The sequence below is a fragment of the Oryctolagus cuniculus genome, chromosome 6 (genome assembly GCF_964237555.1).
Source record: "Oryctolagus cuniculus chromosome 6, mOryCun1.1, whole genome shotgun sequence".
NCBI lineage: Eukaryota > Metazoa > Chordata > Mammalia > Lagomorpha > Leporidae > Oryctolagus > Oryctolagus cuniculus.
The window spans coordinates 128,969,529-128,995,799 of NC_091437.1; the positions used below are offsets into that span (position 1 = coordinate 128,969,529).

A 26,271-nucleotide genomic window follows, 5' to 3' on the forward strand; every position below is an offset into this window, starting at 1 on the left:
TTTTAAAAGATTTATTTATTTATTTGAAAGAGTTACACAGAGAGAGGAGAGGCAGAGAGAGAGAGGTCTTTCATCCAGTGGTTCACTCCCCAATTGGCCGGAGCTGCACCAATCTGAAACCAGGAGCCAGGAGCTTCTTCTGGGTCTCCCACGTGGGTGCAGGGGCCCAAGACCTTAAGTCATCTGCTACTGCTTTCCCAGGCCATAACAGAGAGCTGGATTGGAAGTAGAGCAGCTGGGTCTTGAATCATCGTCCATATTGGATGGCGGTGCTTCAGGCCAGGGTGTTAACCTGCTGTGCCACAGCGCCAGCCCCTGATGAATGATTAATAACACTAATATATAAAGATATCAAGAAACTCCACAACAACAAAGCAAACAACACAGTTAAAAATTGGGCAAAGAACTTTAAACAGACATTTTTCAAAAGAGGGAAACCAAATGACCAACAGAAACATGAAAAATGCTCAAGATCACTAACCATCAGGGAAGGGCAAATCAAAACCACAACGAGGTTTCACCTCACCTCAGTTAGAATGCCTTTTCATACAGTAATCAACAAACAAGAAATGCTGGCGAGGCTATGTGGAAAAAGGTACCCTAATCCACTGTTGGTGGGAATGTAAACTGGTAAAACCACTATGGAAGACAGTTTGGAGATACCTCAGAAATCTGCATATGATCCTACCATCTGACCTAGCTATCCCACTCCATTGGGAATTTACCCAATGGAAAAGAAATCAGCAAATAAATGAGTTATGTGCACCCCCATATTTATTGCAGCTCAATTCACAATAGCTAAGACATGGAATCAGCCTAAATGCCCATCAACTGAAGACTGAATAAAGAAATTATGGGATATGTACTTTATGGAATACTACACAGTGGTTAAAAAGAAATCCTGTTGTTTGCAACAAAATGGATGAATCTGGAAAACAATAAGCCAGTGCCAAAGGACAAATATCATATGTTCTCCCTGATCTGTGACAACTAACAGAGCACCTAAAAGGAAACCGTAGAAGTGAAATTAACACTATGAGAAGCAAGGACTTGAACAGCCTTTGTCTTGACTGTTGAGGAGCAGTTTTTTTTTTTCCTTCTTAATACCATTGGTTGAACTCTTTACTTAACATAGAATTAATCATATGTGTATAAAGTCAATTGAAAATAGATCCCAGTAAAAACTAAAGTGGGAATAAGATGGGGAGGAGTTGTGCAGTTTTGTATACATTCCTGTGGACTGACTTCTAAGGGTAAAGCTAAAAACTTGCCATGGGACTCAAAATCCCATCAAGATGGGTGGTAATAATGCCATCCTAAGTGTTAAAGTGATCTTACTGTTTTATTGAGCAGATAGATAGGATTAAGTATCAAAAGGATCACATAAATAAGGCCAAGTGTCTGGTAATAACAATAGATAGAATTAAAAAGGAGAAAATGTTCCAAAATGGTAAGCAGTCCACACAGCAGACTCATAGAATGACAAATGCTTTAAACAACACTTTGACCCCAGAATCAGCCTTTAAGGCATTCTGGTCTGGCTGAAAAGCCCATGGGAACGTTTCAGGCATGGAAAACCAAGACACTGTGGCAAAAAAAAAAAAAAAAAAAAAAAAAAATCCTACAAGAAAGATCTCTGTGAGTGAGACCCCAGTGGAAAGAAGGGGCCATCAAAGAAGGATGTACTTTTCTCTGAAGGGAGGAGAGAACTTCCACTTCTCTTATGGCCTTGTCTAAATACTGACGGAGATTGTGGACTCAAAAGTCTTACATAGCCTTGGCAGCTCATGTCAAATCTTCAGGTGACCACTGATGTCATACGTAAGAGTGTTAATTGTTAAATTAACAACAGGATTCACTGTGCACTTATTCCCCATGCAGGACCTCTTCCCTTAATGATGAGTACTATTGGGGCTGGTGCTGTGGCTCACTTGGTTGAACCTCTGCCAGCATCCCATATGAGGGCCAGGTTCTAGTCCCGGTTGCTCCTCTTCCAGTCCAGCTCTCTGCTGTGGCCCGGGAGGGCAGTGGAGGATGGCTCAAATACTTGGGCCCCTGTACCTGTGTGGGAGACCAAGAGGAAGCACCTGGCTCCTGGCTTCGGATCGTTGCAACGCCGGCCATGGCGGCCATTTGGGGAGTGAAACAACAGAAGGAAGACCTTTCTCTCTCTCTCTCTCTCTCTCTCTCTCTCTCACTGTCTGTAACTCTACCTGTCAAAAACAAATTATGTGTACTATGAGAATTAACTGTAAAGCTTGTTCTGAAACAGTTCTTTATATATTTTTTTGTGTGTGTGGGTGCCAAGTTGTTGAAATCTTATTATAGAGTTGGTCTTATGTGTATAAAGTTAATTAAAATGAATCTTAATGAAGAATGGCATGGAAGAAGGAGGAGGAGATGGATTGGGAGTGGGGTGGGAGGGTGGATATGGGGGGAAGAACCACTCTATACCTAAAATTGTACTTAAGAAATTTGTACTCATTAAATAAAAGGTTTCTTTGTGAACAAAAAGAATAAAATCCTTGTCTTGTATATAGAAAGTCAATAGGTCATATATGAACTTTAAAAATCAAAAATAGTCATATAAACATAATATGGGAGTAAATAAACACAACTGAAGGAGGTACAACAGTTGGAATACCTTAGGGTGCTGTGGAATGGACACTGCTGTTTTTTACCATATACCCTGGTGGAGTGTTTGATCGTTTGAATCATATGCTTTGACTATCTGATAAAAAATAAAAATCACATTTAATCAAATTAACAAACAAACAGACAAACAAACAAACAAACAAAAAAACCAAAGCAGCAGCTGGTGATGTTGTATAAAGCTGCTACCTGCAGTGCTGGCATCCCATATGGGAACTAGGTCAAGTCCTGGCTTCTCCACTTCTGATGCGCCTCTCTGTTATGGCCTGGAAAAGCAGTAGAAAATGGCCCAAGTCCTTGAACCCCTGCATGTGCGGGAGACCCAGAAGAAGCTCCTGGTTCCTGGCTTTGGATTGGCCTAACTCCAATAATTATGGCCATTTGGGGAGTGAACTAGGGGATGAAAACCTCTCTCTCTCTCTCTGCCTCTGTCTCTCTGTAACTCTGTCTTTCAAATAAATAGGTAAGTCTTTTTTAAAAAAAATGGCAAAGCAAAAATGTCCATTCTCACCTATGCTATTCACTATTTTAGTAGGATTTCTAACCAGTGCATAGGTTATAATAAAATCAAATATATCCAGATGCAAGAGAAAAAAGTAATATTTTGTTCACAGAGAGCATGCTTGTTTTATCATTTTAAAAAAGATTTATTTATTTATTGGAAAGAGTTACAAACTGAGAGGGAGATACAGAGAAAGAGAGATATTCCATATGTTGGTTCACTCTCCAGATGGCTGGGGACTGGGCAGGCTGAGATCAGGAGCCAGGAGCTTTTCTGGGTCTCCCTTGTGGGTGGCAGGGGCCCAACCACTTAAACTATTTCTGCTGATTTTCCAGCTGGACCAGAAATGGAGTAGTCAGGACCCGAATCGATGCCTGTGTGGGATGCAGGCATGATTTTTTACATAGAAAGTTAAAGCAATCTTTAAAATTGCTACCAGAAATAACACATGAGTTTTCCAAAGTTGCAGGTTATAAGGTCATTATATGACAACGATTTGTATTTAGAAATAATTTGGAAATAAAAAATTTTAAAACCTCACTTCTAAGAATATGAAAATAGAAAATACATTTGTATTAGCTTTAAAATATGAAGTACTTAGATACAAATATAACAAAACATGCATAGCATCTGTATGCTGAAAACCATGAAATACTGATGGAAGAAATGAAAATCTGAATAAATGGAAAGATAAAATGTATTCATGAATTATGAAACTCAATATTATTAATGATAAAGCTCAAAACTGTTAATTATAATATTCAATATTGTCATTTCTCTTCAGTTTGGATTACATAGATTCTAAAATTCAAATAAAATTGCTTAGCACAATCACAATAGATTATGGGCAAGAGTTTGGCTTAGTAGTTAAGATTCCTGTGTCCCATTTTAGAGTGCCTGGTTTTGAGTCCTGGCTCTGGCTCCAGATTCTAGCTTCTTGCTAATGCAAACTCTGAGAGTCAGGGAGTGATACCTTGAGTAGTTGGATCCCTGCCACCCATATGGGTGACCTTGATTGAGTTTCTGGTTTTGGGGTTTGGCCTAGCCCAGCCTTGACTGTTTTGAACATCTGGGGAATGGACTAGCAGAAAGGAACTTTTTTCTTTCTGTTTCTTCCATCTTTTAGTTATTTCTCAAAATGCCTGCAAAGGCCAGAACTGGGTGAGGCTGAATCCAGCATAAAGAACTTCATTTGGGTTTCCCATGTAGTTGGCAGGGGTTTAAGTACTTGAGCCACCATCCATTGCCTCCTAAGGTATGCATTAGTGTGGAGCCGGATCAGAAGCAAAGGTAGAACTTGAACATAGGCACTCCAATATGGGATGAGAGTGTCTCAAGCAGCACTTTAACCTCCTGCACCTCAACACCCACTCATTAAATACTATAAATGTCAGATTTGACTGAATAGAGAGGATCTTCATTCTTGTTTTCAATGGAATTAAACATGAATAATTCTGAAGTTTCATTGTTTTACACGACCTGTAAATAGAGTTGTAATATATGTCAGTTTACCCAGACAGTCCTGGTTTGCACTTTCTGTCTTGGAATCCTGCATAGATTAGCATTTGTCCTAGATTTTTATGTGAAGCATTATTAAGGATTGCATTAAAATAAGCTAAAGTGAGTTAGGTCAATCTTCACATTGTACTTACCAGCTCCTACTATGATTCCTTCTTGCATGGGGTATTTGAGCAGTGATTATAATTCTCAACTGAAATACAGCCAGCAGTAATTCATCTTTTGCCAACTTTTCAGACACAGATAGCTAACATTTTTGTTCAAGAACAGGTTGCAAGATACTTACTGATAAAATGAAAGGCAACAGAAAAGTCTGGTGGTGGTGCTAGAAGTGTGTTATTTGTTGCCCCACTTGCTGTTTGGTATATTGGTCAGTTTAGTCATGACTCATTCTTTAACACTTGAGATGGCAGGAAATAAGGTTATTGTAAAATATAGAGCCACTTCTCAGCCTTTTGGCCAAGATTAAGTGTGGAAAATATAGATCAAGTGTATGTGAAATATATGCAGGAAATTATAGTGGAACAATTGTGTTGCAGAATGCAAAGCAAGTAGTGCGGATATTTTTTTAGATCACAATTTTGTGATTTTCAAAGTAAAAATTTGCCACTATTGATGTTTCATTTGGTAATTTTTAATTTTTGCAATAAGTATTTCATCAGCAAGATGCTAAAAATTAAAATGCAGTTTCATTTGTTAGTGTGTAACTTATACCAAATTTTTGTTGATGTTGGCCATATGCTAGGTGGGACTCAATCGCAAAACACATGCATTAAGAAAAGAAAAAAAGTATCTATTGAAAAAACACTGCCATCTATTTAAAAAGTTAGTAGAGTTATTTTAACAAGACCCAAAGATTTAAAAAATAATAGTTACAGATGCAGAAGGTATATTGTACATGTTAGTTTGTGAATCACAACTTTTAAGTTAAATGGCTATTCTTTTTTCAAAATTTTATTTAAGTTATACAATTTTCATGTATTTCATGCATACAGATTTAGGAACATAGTGACACTTTCATCTTGCCTTTCCTCCCATCTGTGTTCCATCCTTTCCTCTTCCTCCTCTCTCACATCCCCACTCTTAATTTTTACAAAGGTGTATTTTCAGTTTACTTAACAATTGTGTAGTTAACACTACACTTAGTAAAAGAGTTCAAAAGATATTATGGAGAAAAAAAGAAAACAAACAAAAACACTGTTCTTCAACAGAAGAGACAAGGGCTATAAACAATCATCAAATCTTGAAAATGTCTATTTCACGCCAATACATTACACTCCAGTAATGCTATTAGTTACCTCAGAACAGGGAAAACATACCATGTCTGTCTTTTTAGGGAATGGCTTATTTAACTAAATATAATGGTTTCTAGTTGTGTCCATCTTGTTACAAAGATAAGATTTTATTTTTTATAGCTAGTAGTACTCCAAAGTGTATATAGATCATAATTTCTTAATATCCAGTCAACAATTGATGGACATCTGGATTGATTCCATATCTCGGGTATTGTAAATTTTGCTGCAATGAATGAGGGGATACAGATAACTTTCATGTGCTGATTTCTTTTGGTTTGGGTAAATTCCCAGGAGTGGGCTTGCTAAATCATTTGATAGACCTATATTTACATTTCTAAGGTATCTCCATACTGTCTTGACAGTGGCTGACCAGTTTATATTCCCACCAAAAGTGGACCAGGGCACCTTTTTCCCCACATCCTCACCATCATTTGTCGTTTGTGGATTTCTGCATGTGAGCTATTCTAGATGGAGTGAAGTGAGACTCACTGTGGTTTTGATTTGCATTTCCCTGATGGCTAGTGATCCTGAGCATTTTCTCAAGTATCTGTTGGCCATTTGGATTTCCTGTTTTGAAAAATCCTTGTTCAGATCCTTTACCCATTTCTTAACTGTATTGTTTGTCCTGTTGTTGTTGAATTTATTAAACTCTTTATAAATTCTGGATGTTAAGCCTGTATCAGTTACATAGTTCGCAAATATTTTCTCTCATTCTGTCAGTTCCTTCTATACTTTGCTGAGTGTGGTTCCCTTGCCCGCAAAGGAACGACACTGCTCCCAGCTGATCGGTCTTCAGTAGACTTTTATTTAAACAGGATAGAAAGAGAAACCCTTGAGCAAGGGGAGCTCCGAAGGAAAGGGGAAGCTCCCGTACCTTATCACAAACAGCTTATATAGTATATCATTGCAGAAGCATGTAATGCAAGCTTAGTCCATGCTACAGTCCATGCGGCGGTGCTCCAATCGGGTGCCTGATCACGCACAGTCCATGCGTTCCTTGTCCAACCATAAAGGTGATCACGCGCCTTCATCCAATCAAGCTCCTGGTCACGTAGCAGGCGACTCGGGTGCTAACAACAAGCTTCCACCTGGTGTTTTCTCAGCCTTGGTCAGTGGGAAAAGAAGTACAGGAAGCCCCAAGGCCATAGTTGTTTTGACTCTAGCCTGGGGTTATGAAATGGTCCCGATATCACAGCTCAACAGAAACCATAAACATCCACACAGCAGTAACTATTGCCAATGGTCAGCAAGCTAAGCCTTAGCATGTGGGCCCATGGCCGGCTCATGGGTCCCCACAGCTGAGTGCTTCTTTTGCAGTGAAGCTTCTCAGCTTGATGTAATCCCATTTGTCAATTTTGGTTTTGATGCTAGTGGTTCTGGGACTTTTCTAAGAAGTTTTTGCCTATGCCAATGTCTTACACAGTTTCCCAAATGTTCTCTAGTAATTTGAGGCTATTGGGTCATAGATTTAAGTTTTGGATCCATTTTGTATGGATTATTGTGTAAGGTGTAAGGTAGGGGTTTTATTTCATACTTCTGCATGTGGAGATCTGGTTTTCCCAGCACCATTTGTTAAAGAGACTGTCCTTGCTCCAGGGATTGATTTTAGCTCCTTTTTCAAAGATAAGTTGGTTGTAGATGTGTGGATTGGTATCTGGAGTTTCTATTCTGTTTCATTCTTCTATAAGTGTTTTTGTGCTAGATCCAAGCTGATATTCAACATTCAATTTTATGTATTTAGCAATCTATCCACTTCTTATAGGTTTCCCAATTTGTTGACATACAGGCTGGACAGGTAGTGACAAATTCTTTCAATTTCTGATTGTTATGAAAGATCTTTATTTCACATTAATTCATAAATGAGAGCTTTGCAAGGTACAGTATTTTGGGTTGATAGATATTTTCTATTAATACCTGGACTATGTCTCTCTGTTCTCTCTTAGCCTGTAGGGTTTCTGATGAGAAGTTAGCTGTAAAAACTAATTGGAGATCCTCTGAAAGTAATGGGGCATTTCTCTTGGACATTTTATAATCTTTTCTTTATGTTTTACTGTGGAAAGCTGGACTACAATGTGTCATTGTGAAGATCTTTACTGTTCATGTCTGTTAGGAGCTCCGTGCTTCCTTTACTTGGGTGTCCCTTTCTTTCTCCAAATTGGAGAAGTTTTCTGTAATTATTTCACTGAATAGGCCTTCTAGTTTATTCTCTCTGTCCATATCTTCAGGAACTCATAAGACCCATATGTTGGGTTGTTTGAAAGTATCCCATAAATCTTTAACACTATTTTAAACTTTTCTATTTTCTTCTTGATTTTTTCTTGTCTAACTATAAGATTTCTGAATATTTGTCTTTAAGTTCAGATAGTCCTTCTTCTGCCCCACCAAGTCTGCTATTAAGGCTTTCCACTGCAGTTTTTATTTGATCTATCAAATTCTTCCTTTTTAATATTTGATTTTGATTTCTCTTTAAAATCTCAATTTCATGGGCAAAATTTTCATTCCTGTCATGTATTGTTTTCTTTAGTTCATGGATTTGCTTCTGAAGGCTTTTGAGTAATCCTATAATTAATTTTTTGAATTGTTTTCAGCATTTGCTTAATCTCTTCATCTTTACATTCTAATATTGAAATGTTGCATTCCTTTGTAAGGGTCATAGTGTCTTTCTTATTCTTTTTTCTTGAATTTCTTCATTTGTTTATAGGCATTTGTTGATTTTTGTTTGTTTGTTTGTTTTCCTCTGATGACATTATTTTTGAGCTATTTCTCTGTGGCTTAATGGAATATCTGCACTTTCAGTGAATACCAAAAGGTGTGTGGTGGGTGTGGCCAGGGAGCTCTGGTCAGTGCTCAGGGGTGGGGTGGGTATCCAGGGTACCCAAGTTGAGCATGGTAGATTTCAGTGCCCAGATATTAGCCCCAAGTGTGTTTCATGCCACTGTACAAATCGCACAGATGACCTGTGCAGTTTTCACTATGAGCTGAGCACAGCTTCTGTGGCAATGACCTCTTATCTCCAGGCTGCCTCCTGCTCCAGCTCTGGACTGCTGCAGTTGTGCTTGTGATTGTTTTTGTGTTGTGTACCTACACCTTTCACAATGGTCCATGTAGCTTTTCTTTCTCTTGTAGGATTTCCAGTGCAGTTTTCTCTCCAATTCTTTCCTGAGAGTGCACTTCCTACACTTTTATTTTTTACTGTTCATCTCTATCCTAGTGCACTATGTTGTTCCCTAATCTGCCATCTTGAAATCACCTAAATGACTATTCTTTAAAATTAGTTTTACCCAATTTCAATGCCAAGTTTTTCTGTGTACTCAAAAATCAAACTGTGGACTCCATTAACAGGGTAATAACGTCATCATCCCAGAAAGTATTGATATTTTAAAAAAAACTTTATAAAACCAACACTTTTGAACCTTAAGATATTGATAATACTTGGTATAAAAGTAAGGGAAGAATTGAACAAGTAAATGAAAAAAGCTTGTTATGTTTCTTTGTAGGTTGGAAGTAAAAAAATGAAATAACATATGAAAAGTACATATTTTAGTAAAGGTAAATTATTTTTATATTAAATTTACCATCTTAACTTTTTAAAAAAATTATTTTTATTTAAAAGGCAGAGGGAGACAGAGGTAGGGAGAGAGAGAGAAAGAGATCTTCCATCTGCTGGTTCATTTCCCAAATGCTTGCCAAATTGAAGCCAAGAGTCCAGAGCACAGTCTAGATCTTCCATGTTGTTGGCAGAGACCCAACAACTTGAGCCATCACCTGCCTCCTCCTAACGTACACATTACAGGAAGCTGGACTCTGAATTGGAGCTAGGAATTGAACCCAGACATTCTGATACAGGATACAGGCCTCCCAGTTGGTGTCTTAATTGCTGTTCAAAATACCTACCCCCTTTTTTATATAAAGTGTTAAATTATTTTATTAAAAATACTTAGTATTTTTGCTATGGGGATGATTATGATATCTGCTTTAAAAATGAAACTCAACATTGCTTATTAGAATAACTATTTAAAATGTTGCTCCATAATTTGTTAGCCTATTTTTCATTACTATAATGAAATACCTGTGGCAGATTACTTTATAAAGAAAAGAGGTTCCTTTTGGTTTTGTAGGTGCAGAGTGTACAGGTTTCATCTGGTTATGGTTTTTTTTGCTGGCAGAGTCTTGAGGCCGATCAGAACATTACATGGTGCCTGTCTATCTAGTCTCTCTCTCTCTCTTTTAAAAAGATTTATTTATTTATTTATTTGAAAGTCAGAGTTACACAGAGAGGAGAAGCAGAGAGAGAGAGGTCTTCCATCCGCAGGTTCACTCCCCAACTGGGGAGTTCACTCCCCAACTCAATAGTGAGAGCTGTGCTGATCCAAAGCCAGAAGCTTTTTCCGGGTCTCCCATGTGGGTACAGGAGCCCAAGAACTTGGGCCATTTCCAGTGCTTTCCCAGGCCACAGCATAGAGCTGGATTGGAAGTGGAGCAGACTGGTCTTAAATTGGCACCCATATGGGATGCTGGCACTTCAGGCCAGGGCGTTAACCCGCTGCGCTACAGTGCCAGCCCCCTCTCTCTTATTTTTTTATGAAGCCACCAAGATTCATTCATGAAGGTTGTACTTTGATGACTTTATCTAGTCCTAGTCCTAGTTACCTACTTAGCCCCATTTCTAAACACCATGGTTATATTAATGATGGGGGTTAAATTTTTCATGAAGTCTTGAATGATACTAAAATGAGACCTAAGCCATAGCATGTAATTATTCTTTTTTTTTTTGACAGGCAGAGTTAGACAGTGAGAGAGAGAGACAGAGAGAAAGGTCTTCCTTCCATTGGTTCACCCCCCCAAATGGCTGCTACGGCCGGCGCACTGCGCTGATCCGAAGCCAGGAGCCAGGTGCTTCTCCTGGTCTCCCATGTGGATACAGGGCCCAAACACTTAGGCCATCCTCCACTGCCTTCCCAGGCCACAGCAGAGAGCTGGACTGGAAGAGGAGCAACCAGGTCAGAATCCAGCGCCCCAACCAGGACTAGAATCTGGGGTGCCAGTGCCACAGGCATAATATTAGCCAAGTGAGCCACATATAATTACTCTTGATTTAAAAAAATTGCATTTTATCTTTTATTATATATATTTAAGATTTATTTATTTATTTGAAAGTCAGAGGCAAGGAGGGAGGAAGGGAGGGAGGGAGGGAGAAAAGGAGAGGGAGGGAGGGAGAGAGACAGAAAGAGAGAGAGAGAAAGAAATCTTTTATCTGCTGGTTTACTTCCTACATGGCTGCCGAGGCTGGTTCAGGCCAAAAGCTTCTTCCAGATCTCTCACTTGGGTGTCAGAGGCCCAAGAACAAACTCTGTTGCTGTTCTCAGGTGTATTAGCAGGGAGCTGGGTCAGAAGTGGAGCAGCTGGGACTTAAACCAGCGCCCTGTAGGCACTGTAGATGGTTTTACCTGCTATGCCACAACCTTGTCCCCCTATAGTAAATTTTAAGACCTCTGAGCTTGTAGAGAAGGATTTTCTCATGTTTCAAAGTGTATTTTCTCTGTATATTACCTCCTTTTTTTAAAATATGTTTACTCCATACCTAGGTACTTGGTCTCTTTTTTTCTGCAGTCACTCTTACTGGTTTTGTTTAACTGTGTATTTTCATAGGTAGTCTCTGCAAATAGAAGAATAGGTATATATACACACATAGTGCTTTCAAGTGCTACATTTGTTGTATTCCATTATCTTTTTTTAATTAACAGCATATATTGTTGATCTTTGTTAGCACATAATAAGTGTGCTTCATCATATTTTTCAGTGAATGTATTATATTTATTTACTCCCTAATGATGGACACTTAATTATTACCTTTTTTTTTGCCATTGCAAATACTGCTTTAATAAAGCAATGTACTTATAATTTTGCACAAGAGTAAATCTATACAGCCAGCGCTGCGGCTCACTAGGCTAATCCTCCACCTTGCGGCGCCGGCACACCAGGTTCTAGTCCCGGTCGGGGCGTCGGATTCTGTCCCGGTTGCCCCTCTTCCAAGCTAGCTCTCTGCTGTGGCCAGGGAGTGCAGTGGAGGATGGCCCAAGTCCTTGGGCCCTGCACCCATGGGAGACCAGGAAAAGCACCTGGCTCCTGGCTCCTGCCATCGGATCAGCGCGGTGCGCCGGCCGCAGCGCGCCGGCCGCGGCGGCCATTGGAGGGTGAACCAATGGCAAAGGAAGACCCTTCTCTCTGTCTCTCTCTCTCACTGTCCACTCTGCCTGTCAAAAAATTAAAAAAAAAAAGAGTAAATCTATAGAATAAACTAACATTCCTAGGAGTAGACTCATTTGGTTAAATAATAATCTATATGCAATTTTAAATTTTTGTAGGTGTTACCAACTTACCCACCACTTTATACTTCTATCAATAATTATTAGTGTTTATACTTTCTAACTCTTTAGCCATCACAAGATTGTAAAACTTATGATCTATAGGCTGGTGCTGTGGCTCAGCAGGTTAAAGCCCGCCTGCAGGGCTGGCATCCCATATGGCTGCTGGTCCACTTCTGATCCAGCTCTCTGTTATGGCCTAGAAAAGCAGTAGAAGATAGCCTAAGTCCTTGGGCCCCTACATCCACATGGGAGACCTGGAAGAAGCTTCTGGCTCCTGGCTTCGGATCAGCTTAGCTCTGGCCGTTGCGGTTATCTAGGGAGTGAACCAGTAGATGGAAGACCTCTCTTTCTCTCTCTGGCTCTACCTCTCTCTGTAACTCTGTCTTTCAAATAAATAAAATAAAGCTTTCAAAGAAACAACAACAAAATAACCCCCCAAAAATGTATGGTCTTTACTAGTGTAATTGGTGAAAATGGTACTGTGTTAAACTTTTAATCATTCTTATATCATAATTGAGTCAAATTGAGCATTTCTGCATATGTTTAAGAACATGATTATTTTTAACTCTGCATTTTTCTGTTGAGTGGCTATCTTTGTGTAAGTGGCTTTTTAGCCTCTCTTTAATGGACAATAACACTTTGAGGAATGGATTGTATATTTGTTTTCTATTGGTTTATAACAAATTGTTACATACTTAATATCTAAAAACAACCTTAATTTATTATCTCAGAGTTGATGTGGGTCAAGATCAGGGTATAGTTTAGCTTGGTCTTCTGCTCAGGATCTCACTCGGCTGAAATCAAGGTGTTGCCTTGGACTGCAATCTCATCTGATGTTCAGTGTCCACTTTCAGGTTCATTGATCCTTAGCAAAATTCATTGCTTTAGAGTTTTATAACAGGCCCTCTGCTCATAGAAGCCACCCTCTGTTTCCTGCCACATAGCCTTCTCCATAAATTGACAGATTTTTTTTCCCTTCAAAGTCAATAGAGGAGTATCTGCAGTTTAGGATCTGTCTGACAACCATCATCTCTTAACTCTTTTAAAGCACTAACATGGTTGATCAGACTGCCCTAGGATAATCTCTCTTCCAATGACTTTGTCATTCCCTAGCCCAGGTGACTCTAGTCATCTTCCTGCCCAGTTAAAAAATTCTTAGGTGACATTAGCCAATCCTCTTTGTTTTGGTTAACTTATGGTTAACCTATGAGGGACCTTAATCACAAAATCACCTCATTTTGTCATAGAATGTAACCAAGTCATTTATTCAAACCTATTGTATCTGCAGATCTTTTCCACTCTCAACAGGAGGAACAAATAAGGTACGTACCCTAGGTGGTGGAGATTATAGGTGCCATCCCAGGGAGCAAATACTTTTTCTCAGGTTTTTTGCTTATATTATTTTTTAGCTAATGCCATGGTGGGAAGTATATTTTATTATTTTATGGTTCTTCATTTATGTTTTAAATGGAGATATAATATTCTTGCTACAAAATTCTTTAAAAATATACAACCTTGCGCTTTTTATTTAAATTTGTGTAACTATCACCACTATTTCTAGAAATTTCCATACCCTCCCTGCCTCAAAAAACCTCTATACCCATTTTCAATAACTCCCTATTCTCCTCCTCCTGCAGCTCTTTGACAACACTAATCTGCACTATTTCTGTATGGATTTGCCTGTTATGGACACTTCTTGAAAATGGAATCATACAATATGTGGCCTTTTGTTTCTGACTCTTTCACTTAGCATAATGTTTTTAAAGTTCCTTCATAACATAGCTTGAATTAGTAATTCATTCCTTTTTCTGGCTGAATAATAAATCATTGTAGGGCTATAACTTTGTTTATCCATTCATTGTTTGATGGACATTCGGGTTGTTTCAACTTTTTGGCTTTTATGAATGTTGCCACTATGAACATTTCATGTATAAGTTTTTGAGTAGGCATGTTTTCAATTCTTTAGACTTTTTTTATCATAATCATCCCTGAGATTGAAGTAATTATGCATTACTATATTGACTGATGATATTAGTAACCTTTTTATGGCTATCTACATACCTTTGGAGAAATTTCTGGTCAAATTCTATGTTGTGATCATTTTTAAATGCTGTGTTTTCATTAATATTAAAAATATTCTAGTGGTTTCTTCTAGTATGCTTATGATTTTTACTTCTACGTTGTAAAACATTTCTCTATCTGAAGTTTATTACAATATGGTATTGGGTGTCAGTGAACCTTAACTTTTTTTTTTTTCAGAATTATCTTTTCCCCACAGGCATTCATTGATTGATTGATCTCCCCCTACCCAATTTTGAGCTATCATGTTTTTCACAAATTAGAATATCACAGTATTTTTATAGATGCCCTATTCTATTCTGTTTTCCAATTTATCTCAAGAATGTCCCAAAAAACTTTTAAAAAACCCTACTTTCATTACTTAAAACAATCTGAACTATTAGTTTTTGAAGGCAAGAAGCTCAAAAAATTCACTTTAGCAATACAGTTAAATTCATAGATATATAACTAACAGCTTATGCAGTGAGTGAACTATGAAGAAGAATGAGGTTCCTGAGGGTATGGGAAGGTTATATTTACTTATAATTCTTTTTCCATTTGTATAGTTTGAAAGTATTCATAGCTAGACTAAAAAGTGAGGAGAAATAGCAGATATGATAGAACTGAAAGATGAAAGAACCTTTCTCCACTATATATTGTTGGAAATGGAATTGATAAACCAATGACAAGGGATCATTTCTGCTTTTGAATGATTAACAATAAGCCTTTTAAATGAAAAAAAAATTTAAAATAAGCATGTATTTATAATTTTTACCACCAGATGGCGAAAGTGCATCTTAAAAGTAAAAAATTTGCACTTCCGTGCTTGTTGCATCTGAACCAGTTGCAGAGATGGTTTAAAGTAGTAAGTGGATTAAGTTCACATTTGTGATTGCAGAAAGCAGGATTTCACATCTATCACTGCCTCTCATTTAAATATGATATTTATTCCTAAATTTTATCTCTAGTTTTTGAGATCTCCATGGTCCAGACTTACGTTTACAAACTCATTTACTGCCTTACGTTTTGTTCCACAAGTACTTCAAAATCAAATTATTTAGAATGTAAGTGCACACTCTCTTCCAAAGGACTTTGTCATTCTCTAGCCCAGGTGACTGCAGTCATCTTCCTGTCCAGTTAAAAAATTCTTAGGTGACATTAGCCAATTCTCTTCGTTTGGACTTTCATATTTATCCAAACTTATTCATGTTTTTGGCCAATTTCATCCCAGCAGTATCTCTTGTGTTAGAATCTTTTTTTTTCCAAGAAGGATATTGTCACTGGCCTTGTTTAGGCGTTACCTTTGCCTGCCTATCTTTCTGGCATCCTGTGTCTGAGCTTTATTTGCTTCTTTCCACATTTTACTTTTTTTACTTTGTTTCCCTTTGTTTCTATACTCATAATTTTTTTTTTCTAATTTAGAAGCAGATATACACACAGACACACACACATAAAGAGGAGGGAGGAGAGAGAAAGAAAAAAGACAGAAAGAAAAGAAGTAATGCTCTCATTCGTTGCTTCACTCTCCTGATGCCCACAATGGCCAGATCTGGGCCAGACCAAAACCAGGAGCTGGAAACTCAATCCAGGTTTCCCACATGGGTAGTAGGAACTCAGTCACTTGGCCATCGTTGCTGCTTCCCAGGGTCTGCGTTATCAGGAAGCTGAAATCTGGAGCTGAAGTTGGGTGTCCAGCTGTCATTCTGGTGTGGGGCATAGGTGTTCCTTTTTTTTCTTTTTTTTAAATTTTTTTTTTTTTTGGACAGGCAGAGTGGACAGGGGGAGAGAGAGAGAGAGACAGACAGAGAGAAAGGTCTTTCATTTGCTATTGGTTCACCTTCCAATGGCCACCGTGGCCGGCGCATCGCGCTGATCGGAAGCCAGGAGCTCCTTGCTTCTTCTGGTCTCCCATGGGGTGCAGGGCCCAAGCACTTGGGCCATCCTCCACTGCACTCCCGGGCCACAGCAGAGAACTGGCCTGGAAGAGGGGCAACCGGGACAGAATCTGGTGCCCCAACCGGGACTAGAACCTGGTGTGCTGGCGCCGCAGGTGGAGGATTAGCCTAGTGAGCCGCGGCGCCGGCCCAGAGGTGTCTTAATTGATAGGCCAAGTAACTTGTTCCCTGTCATTCCACACTTTGAGGGTCACTATCATTTGTTCTTTCTCATCTCATCTCTCAATCTTCTACTACCTTTATACCTTTCCTCTGTATGAGCTAAAGTCTTGCCACAACAGCTAACTAGTGTGTCTTAAAAAAATCTTTCACTCTTATAATTTCAAGTATTTGCTACTCCTGCTCTTCCTCTTACCTACAGTTGTGTTCTAGCTATGCTTGTATTGATTCACCAATTGTTTGTTTGTTTATTTATTTTTAAAAGATTTATTTATTTATTTGAAAGTCAGAGTTACAGAGAGAGAAAGAAATAGAGAGAGGTCTTCCATCCGCTAGTTCACTCCCCAATTGGCTGCAACAGCTGGAGCTGTGCCGTTCCGAAGCCAGGAACCAGGAGCTTCTTCCAGGCCTCCCACGTGGGTGCAGCGGCCCAAGGACTTGGGCCATCTTCTACTGCTTTCCCGGGTCATAGCAGAGAACTGGATTGGATGTGGAGCAACCGGACTCGAACCGGCACCCGTATGGGATGCTGGCACTGCAGGTGGCAGCTTTACCTACTATGCTACAGCGCCACCCCCCCCCCCAATTGTTTATTGAACATTAATTGGGAGGCAGACAGATTTATAAATGCTGAGGGTCTAGTACTGAATAATATCCCTCACATAGATTATTTTTTATTTAGGAAGACAGAGAAATAACTAGTGTGTTGAGTAGCAGAGTGGCTTCAGGCTTGGGCATTTAGTCAGCAGAACAGGCTGTGCAGAACAGAATTCTGTGGGGTGCCATTCGCTTAGCTGTGATGTAAGTGACACGACCTGGAGTTCTGCAAGTCTGAGGTCCTGGTGACAAGTGCTCTGGAGGAATGTAACACAGGGAAGGAAGAAAAGGGCTATTCCAGGGGACAGTTAACGTTTCAAGTAGAGGGTTAGGGACCACCTTAACTGACACTGAGTTAAAACTTGAAGAAAATGAAGATGTGGCTATCTGAGGGAAGGGCACACCATGCAGAGAATTAATGAGTGCCAAGATTCTCACATGAGCATGTGTTTTGGCATGTCTGCTGAAATCTTTTCTTCAAAGCCCAGTGTGAGTATCCCTATTTACATGAACCCTTCCTGTATTCTTTCCACCTAGAATTAAATTTTCGTTCTCATAAATACCTTTAGAAAGCACTTAGTGTGATTTGACCTTCAGTACACTTGTCAACATTTCTTTCCCGCTTAGTTATTTTTGAATGACTTGAAAGCATGCTGTCTTGTATATTTTTGTGTCATTACCTACCTAATTCAGGTTTTAGAACTGGTAAACACTCATTTTATATTAATTGAATTGGAATGAGTAGAAATAAATTAAATAATCAAAAAGACTACTAGACAGCCAGTTGTTTCCATACCTTTTACTTGTTAAAATTTATTCTGTCTTTAAAAATGCTGAATTTATTTAATGAATCTCTTATTTTCTCTGCCTCTTAGCCACATTCTCCCCACCTCCAGTGCCTTTGTAAAAAGTAGGTTAACAGGCATGAAATACATCATTTTATATAAGATTAATCTCTAGTATTCAGTGGTTTCTTAGAAACCTGAAGTAATGGTATGATATTCAAGTACTTTAGCAGGTTTTTAAAGAAATTCTTTTGCTTTTTGACTTTGACTTGCCACCTTTTAGTGTTACTTTAAAGAATTTGCTTGAATATCTCATTTTTTATGTTCTGTCTATTTTTAGGTAGTTGATTATGTTTGTCACAGCTCGTCCTTGCTTATACTTGTTGTCCCAGTATAATTATTAACAGCACTATTTTCATTCAAAATAGCATCTTGGTATGGACAGTAAATTACATAGTAACCCTAGTCTTCACATACAGATTCTCTGTCATATCTAGTGAAAGTGCTGCACAATACCTGTTAGACTTAGTGTAAGTTCCCAGGTGAAATACATTGCACAAAATGTTATTTCAGTTACTTAGTCTTATGGTATTTATTGGTTATATTCTTAATTTATGACATTAGTTTATATTGAAAAACACAAAGATGGTGGAAGATGCTGTATGTCATGGTTTATAACCTAGGAAGCCAGGATTAATGAATGATATGTAAAATAAATATTTGAATATGGCACAAGTAAATGTACCAAAATACATGTTGGAAGTATATAAAAGTAGATAAAGAAGTAACAAATTTTAGATGACAGAAACAAATAGAATAGTTTGAGGAGGGTTTTGTAGATTTCTTAAAAATTCAACAGAAATTTAGTGAAGGAATTTTATAGACAGAAGATACAGCGTAGTATACTAAGAGTAGGAAATCAAGTTTATAAAATGTGGAAATTCCTAGATTATCAGTGCTTCTCCTACCACTTTTATTTTTGGTTTTTAATAATTTTTAAAATCTTAAGCTGGCACATAAATTTGTTTATATTTGTGTATTACCGTGTGATGTTCCCATTTGTATATATGATGTAATGCCAAATTAGGGTAAATATATCTCCTCAAACATTTAAAAATTCTTTATGGTGAAATCATTCTATATTAGAGAAACACACAGTACATTATCATTATCTATAATCATATTACTGTACAATAGAATCCCCAGAATTTCTTACTCCTATTTAACTGTAATTTAGTACCCATAAATCAATCTTTCCCCATGTTCTTCTCCCCTATTCTATCCCTAGCCTCTGGTAACAACTTTTTTAGGTTCCATATATGAATGAGATAATATGGAGCTTATCTTTCTATGCCCATGTGGTTACAAATGACAAGATTTTATCCTTTTTATTGCTGAGTAGTATTCCATTGTGTATATGTATCACGTCTATTCATTAGTTAATGGACCCTTAGCTTGTTTCCATTTCTTGGTTCTTGTGAATAGTAATGCAATAAACATAGAAATGGAAATGTCTTTTCAACAGAATGATGTAATTTCCTTGGACCCATACCCATTAGTAGAGTTGCTGGGTGCTGCTTTCATTTTATTTTACTTTGGTTCTTAGAAGCAGTGAGTTTTGTTAATATTTATCAGTTTATAGCACTTTGGTGATCTGTGTGGGGCCCCTCTGTTGTGGTTTCTTCCTACCTGCATGTGTATCTTTGGATAATACATTATGTTGCGTATGTGTATGTGTGTGTGTGTGTCTTTCAAATGACATAGTGATATGGTGCTATACAACCCAGCCATCCCACTGCTTGGAATTTGCCTAAAGGACATTAAATTGGCAAATAAAAGAGCTGTCTGCACCTCAATGTTTATTGCAGCTCAAATCACAATAGCTAAGACATGGAATCAACCCAAATGCCCGTCAACAGAAGACTGGATAAAGAAATTATGGGATACGTACTCTATAGAATGCTATACAGCAGTAAAAAACAGTGAAATCCGGTCATTTGCAACAAAATGGAGGAATCTGGAAAACATCATGCTGGGTGAAATAAGCCAGTCCCAAAGGGACAAATATCATATGTTCTCCCTGATCAGTGACAACTAACTGAGCACCTAAAAGGAAACCTGGTGAAGTGAAACAGACACTATGAGAAACAATGATTTGATCAGTCCTTGTCCTGACTGTCAAGGAACAACTTGCTATTTTTTTACTTTTAGTATTTTTTGGTGCTACTTAATACCATTGGTTGAACTTTGTAATTAACACACAATTATTCTTAGGTGTTTAAATATAACTGAAAAGTGATCCCTGTTAAATATAAGAGTGGGAATAAGAGAGGGAGGAGATGTACAGTTCGGCACATGCTCAATTGGACTTACCCCTAATGCTAAAGTTAGAAACGTGCCCGGGCATTCCAATTCAATCCCATCAAGGTGACATGTATCAATTTGATCAAATTGATCAACTGATCAATTTCAAGTCACAATAGATCATAATGATAGGTCTAAGAGTCAAAGGGATCATATAAATAAGACAAGTGTGTGCTAATACTAACTGATAGAATAAAAAAGGGATAGAACAATCCAACATGGGAAGTGGGATACACAGCAGATTCATAGAATGGCAAATGCCTTAAATAGCACTCAGGCCTCAGAATCAGCCCTTAAGGCGTTCGGATCTGGCTGAAAAGCCCATGAGAGTATTTCAGGCATGGAAAGCCAAGACACTCTGGCAATAATAAAAAAAAAAGAAACAACAACAAAAAAAACCCACCTAAATGAAAGATCTCTGTGAGTGAGATCCCAGTGGAAAGAATGGGCCATCAAAGAAGGAGGTACCTTTCTCTGAAATGAGGAGAGTACTTCTACTTTGAATATAGCCTTTTCTAAATAAGATCGAAGTCAGCGAATCCAAGAGGCTTCCATAGCCTTGGCAGCTCATGAAAAGAGCCTCAGGTGATTACTGACATCATAAATAAGAGTGTCAATTTGTTAAGTCAACAACAGGAGTCACTGTGCACTTACTCCCCATGTAGGATCTCTGTCCTTAATGTGTTGTACTATGTGAAGTAATGGTATAACTAGTACTCAAATAGTACATTATCCTTTGTGTTTCTGTGTGGGTGCTAACTGTTGAAATCTTTACTTAGTATATACTAAATTGATCTCTGTATGTAAAGATAATTGAAAATGAATCTTGATGAAGAATGGGATGGGAGAGGGAGTGGGAGATGGGATGGTTGTTGGTGGGAGGGAGGTTATGGGGGAAAAAGCCACTATAATCCAAAAGTTGTACTTTCGAAATTCGTATTTATTAAATAAAAGTTAAAAAGATATGGTACTTTAGATTTTATATTTAAAATATTTATATATGTAAAAATATTAGTTTATTAGTCCATATGTTGGAGTATATTCTGTGGTATATTCTTCTGATGCTTGAAACTTGTGATTGTGTAACCTTATTGGCAAAAGAGACATTGCAGGTGTGATTATAGTTGTGGACCTTGAGATAGGGAGATGATCTTGAATTATCTATGTAGGCTAGATATAGTGACACAAATCCTTAGAAGTGAAGGATTTTACCTAGCTGGGCTGAAGAGATAAAAGGAAGAACAAGGACAGATTCAAGGAGAGGGATTCAACTCGTCATTGTTTAATTTGAAGACAGGGGAAGGAGGCCAAATCAAAGATTTTGGAAGGCTCTAGAAGATGGGAAAGATACTCAGTTTACAGCTGACAAGAGAATGGGGACCGTGATCCTATAACCAGGAGGAATTGAATTTTGCCAACAGCTTGAGTAACAACAACAACAACAACAGCAAGAACACTCCAAAAAGGAACTCAGCTCACATCTTTATTTTAGCCTAATGATACTTCCATGAGACTCTGACCAACAAAACTTTGTCAAACAGACTGGTGTTTTAAATCTCTAGTTCTGTGGTAAAGTTTGTTACAACAAAAGAAAACTAATGCAAAGTCTTTCTTGTGCAGGTATCTTACTTTATTTGACAGTCACCTTGAGGTGGGTAATGTAAACAAGGCCGAAACTCCTGATTACTACATTGAGTCGTGGAACATCCATGTACATGTCTCCTTATGGAGTCACGTAGGGCTTTTTTGGTAGTTTGTACATCTAGGTGTGTAATTAGTGTGATCCAGGACATGTACACATTAGTAGTTCTGTTTTCAGTGATGGCTCTATTCCTACTATCACTTACAATGTATTAGGGCTTGTGATTTCCCCATATCCCCCAAATTTGATAGTAAGTCTTTCTATTTTTCCCAATCTTGTGCATATGAGGTATTATTTTTGTTTCAATTAAGTTTTCTGGTTATATTGAATCCAAGCATCTGTTCATGTAGGTAGCAGCTTTTTGGGTTGAGAATTACTGTGAATTGTTTTTTATATTGTTTGTCCAGTTGAGAAAAAATTAACTTCTTATTTTTATATCATTGTTTGTTGAACCAGCATTATCATTTTGATGTAGTAGAGTTATTTTTTTTATTTGAGAGGAAGGGAGTGAGAGTGTGAGAGTGTGTGCATGCCCCAAGACCTAGGAACTCAATACAGGTCTCCCAAATAGGTGATAGGAACCCGATTTCCTGAGCCATCACTCTTGCCTTCTGGTGTCTGCATTAGCAGAAAACAGAAGTCAGGACCTGAACTGGGAATCCAACTCAGGTACTGTGATGTGGGATATGGGCGCTTTAACCTCTAGGACAAATGACTACTTCCTAGGCTTATTCTTACTTTCAGTTTGCAATCCTTTTAATTTCTTTTCTTGTCTTGTTTTGTTGGCTACTGTTCCCACTACAGTGTTAACTAGAAATAGTGAGAGTGACATCTTTGTCTTGTTCCCTATCTTAGAGTTGAAGGCAATCCAATGTGATGTAACTGTAGGTTTTTATGATTTCCTTTAGCGGATTGAGGAAATTCTTTTTTGTTACTAGTTTGCTGAGAATTTTAAGCATAAATAGCAGTGGACATTTGTCAGGTGCTCTTCTCTACCTATTGAGATGATAGTAAGATTAATAATTCAGTCCTCACTCAAAATTCCTAGAAATATTTTTTAAAGATGTATTTATTTATTTGAGAGGCAGAGTTACAGAGAGAGAGACAAATACACAGAGAGAGGTCTTCCATCCAGTGGTTCACTCCCCAAGTGGCCATAATGGCCAGAGCTGGGCCGATCCAAAGCCAGGAGCTAGGATCTTCTTTCAGGTCTCCCACATGGGTGCAGGGGCCCAAGCACTTTGGCCATCTTCTGCTGATTTCCTAGGCCATCAGCAAGGAGCTGGATCAGAAGTGGAGCAAGCAGCAAGGACTCGAACTGGCGCCCATATGGAATGCTGGTGATGCAGGCAGAATCTTATCCTACTATACCACATTGCGAGCCCTCCCTAGTTATACTTTTAAAAAAGTAAATGTAGAGTTATTCTAAATTAATTAATTATTTATTAGCATCTTATTTTAGAATAGTTAACATTCACAAAACATTATGAGATTTGATTATTGTTTACAGCTCATGCCTGTACTTTTGAGAAATAGTGGCTTTTTTACTTATTACTTGTTGAATTCTTTATTAGTTTATTTAAACTTGTGATTACAAAATAAACCAAAAGTATGTCATGGTAAAAATTCAAAGCAAAATTACAAAAGGAAGGAGGAGGAAGTGTGGGGGCGTGAGTGGGACAGGAGGAGGGGGTGGGAAGTATCACTATGCTCCTAAATCTGTATATATGAAACACATGAAATTTGTTCACCTTTTAAATGAAAAAAAAATTGTGCGATAATAAAATAAAGAAGTCCCATATATCCCTCACCTCATTTCCCCTATTAACATCTCTAATCTTAGTTATAATTAATGAAGCACATCCATGTTCCCCTATTGTTTTAATCACAAAAACTTTTAATTTCTCCCACTCCTCCCTGCCTCTGGTAGTCAGCAATCTGTGTTCACATTGAGTTGTGTTTTAAAAAAAGTTTAGCTTCTATCTATAAGGGAGAACATATGTATGGTATTTGTCTTTTTGTCTTTGGCTTATTTTATTTGGCATAATGTCCTCCAGTGTCATCCATTTCGCTGCAAATGACAGAATTTCATTTTTATAGCTGGGTAATATTCCATTGTGTATAAATAACACATTTTCTTTATCTGTTTATCTGGTGATGGACACATTGGTTGAGTTCATATTTTGGCTGTTGTGAGTAGTGCTGCTGTAAATATGGTGGAGCAGGTATCTCTTTGATACATTGTGTTTGAGTCTTTTGAGTATATACTCAGCAGTGGGTTTGCTGGATTCATAGGGCAGTTCCATTTCTATTTTTTTTAAGAATTCTGCATACTGTTTTCCACAGTGACTGCACTAATAGACATTCCCACCAACAGTATATGAGTCCCCCTTCCTCTACATCCCTGCCAGTATTTGTTACACTCTTAATAATAGCAATCTGACAGGGGTGAGATGCTATCTCTTTGTGTTTGATTTACATCTCTTTGATTGCTAGTGATATTGAGCATTTTTCTTATATTTGTTGGCTATTGTATTTCTTCCTTCGAGAACTATCTATTTAGGTCTGGTGGATTGTGTAGGGTTTTCTATGTCCTTTGCCGATTTTTAAACTGGATTGGTTGGTTGTTGTTGAGTTTTTGAGTTGCTGATATATTCTGGATATTAATCCTTCATTGGACAAAGAGCTTGCAAATATTTTCTCCCCTGTATCAGATGTCTCTTCACTATATTGAATGCTTCCTTTGCTGTGCAGGAGCTTTGAAATTTCATGTTATCCCAGTTGTCTAGTTTTGCTTTTGTTGCCTGAGATTTTGCAGTGTTATCTAAGAAGCCATTGCCTATATCAATGTTTTTAAGTGTTTTCCCTATATTTTCTTCCAGTAACTTCATAGTTTCAGGTCTTACATTTAGATCTTTGATCCAACTTGAATTGGCTTTTGTATATGGTGTGAAGTAGGGAACTAATTTCATTCTTCTACATATGCATGTTCAGCTTTGCTAGCACCGTTTATTGAGAAGACTATCCTTTTTCCAAAGGATGTTGTTGGTACCTTTGTCAGCAATCAGTTGGCTGTATGTGTATGAGTTAGTTTCTAGACTCTCTGGTATAAGAGTTAATTTCTAGACTCTGTTTTCAGTGGATCATAAGTGCCAACTTTTGTGCCACTACCTTGCTATTAAAGTTACTATACCTTTGTAGTAAGCCCTGAAATCAGGTATTGTGATACCTCCAGATTAATTTTTTTCTTCATATTGCTTTTTCTATTTCGGGTATTTTGTGACTCCAGATGCATTTTAGGATTGTTTTTTGTAGTTTTGTAAAGAATATCATTGATTTTTGCTAGCAATTGCATATAATTAGGTAATATAGACATTTTAATGATATTAATTCTTCTAATCCATGAGCAAAGAATATATTTTCATTTTTTGTGTTATTGATGATTTATAATTTTCATTGTGGAGATTTTTCACTTATTTGATTAAATCCTAAATTTTTGATCTTTTTGTAGCTAATGTGAATGGGATTGCTTTTCTGATTTCTTTTTCAGTTAGCTAATTGTTGCGCTATAAAAATGGTACTGGCTTTGGGTATTCATTCTGTATCCTATGACTTTACTGAATTAGTTTATCACCTTTAACAGCTTTCGGTGGATTGTGTAGGGTTTTAATGTTCGGCATTGTAACATTTGCAAATGCAGATGTTCTAACTTCCACCTTTCCAGTTTCATTGATGCCTTTTATTTCTTTCTCCTCCCTAATTGCTCTTGCTAATATTTCCAATATTGTATTGAGTAAGAGTGGTTTAATATTCCTTCATATTTTCTATGTTGGCTTTGTAGTTTTACGTTTCTTATGTACATGTTAAAAAAATTCAGAGTTCCCTTATGGATATGCTGAAGTATGAATTCAAGTTTATTTTTCCTATATAGGGAGCACTTGTTTCCAGCAACAGGTGATAAAACAACTCTTTCTCTTCAGTCTGTTTTTATGGTGAATTATTCTGATTATTTTCTTATGTTGTACTAATTTTGTATTCCTGTGATCCCCATTTTAAATATGATGTTGGTACTCTATGTATTACTGGAGTTCTCTTAATAACATTTTGTGAGAGAATTTAAAACATTTATGTTCATAAGGAATATTCATGTGTGTTTTTTTTCCATATAATATCATTGGCTATGTTATCACCAGTGAATGTGGTCTCATAAGATGAATTAGGAAGTGATTTTCTATCTGAATTTTTGGCAAGAATTTATGTGTAACAATTATTATATTTCCTTGAAATGTTTGGCAGAATTTGCCTCTAATGAAAAATGGTTGTGGTTGTGGGGTTTTCTTGTAGCTAAGTTTTGAAGAAACAACTATTAATTCAAT

General features: G+C 37.6%; 1 protein-coding gene across 30 annotated transcripts in view; it reads left to right on the forward strand.

Moving 5' to 3' along the window:
• RIMS2 (regulating synaptic membrane exocytosis 2) overlaps window positions 1–26,271 on the forward strand; it is a 701,736-nt gene that overhangs the window by 224,356 nt on the left and 451,109 nt on the right. The window contains exon 1 of one of the 30 annotated variants that reach the window (XM_070075397.1): window positions 11,199–17,593. The exons of the other annotated variants lie outside the window; for them this stretch is intronic. The gene's annotated coding sequence lies outside the window, so the exon portion shown is untranslated. Of the gene's footprint in view, window positions 1–11,198; window positions 17,594–26,271 lie in introns of those variants that run through there. 30 annotated transcript variants of the gene reach the window in all.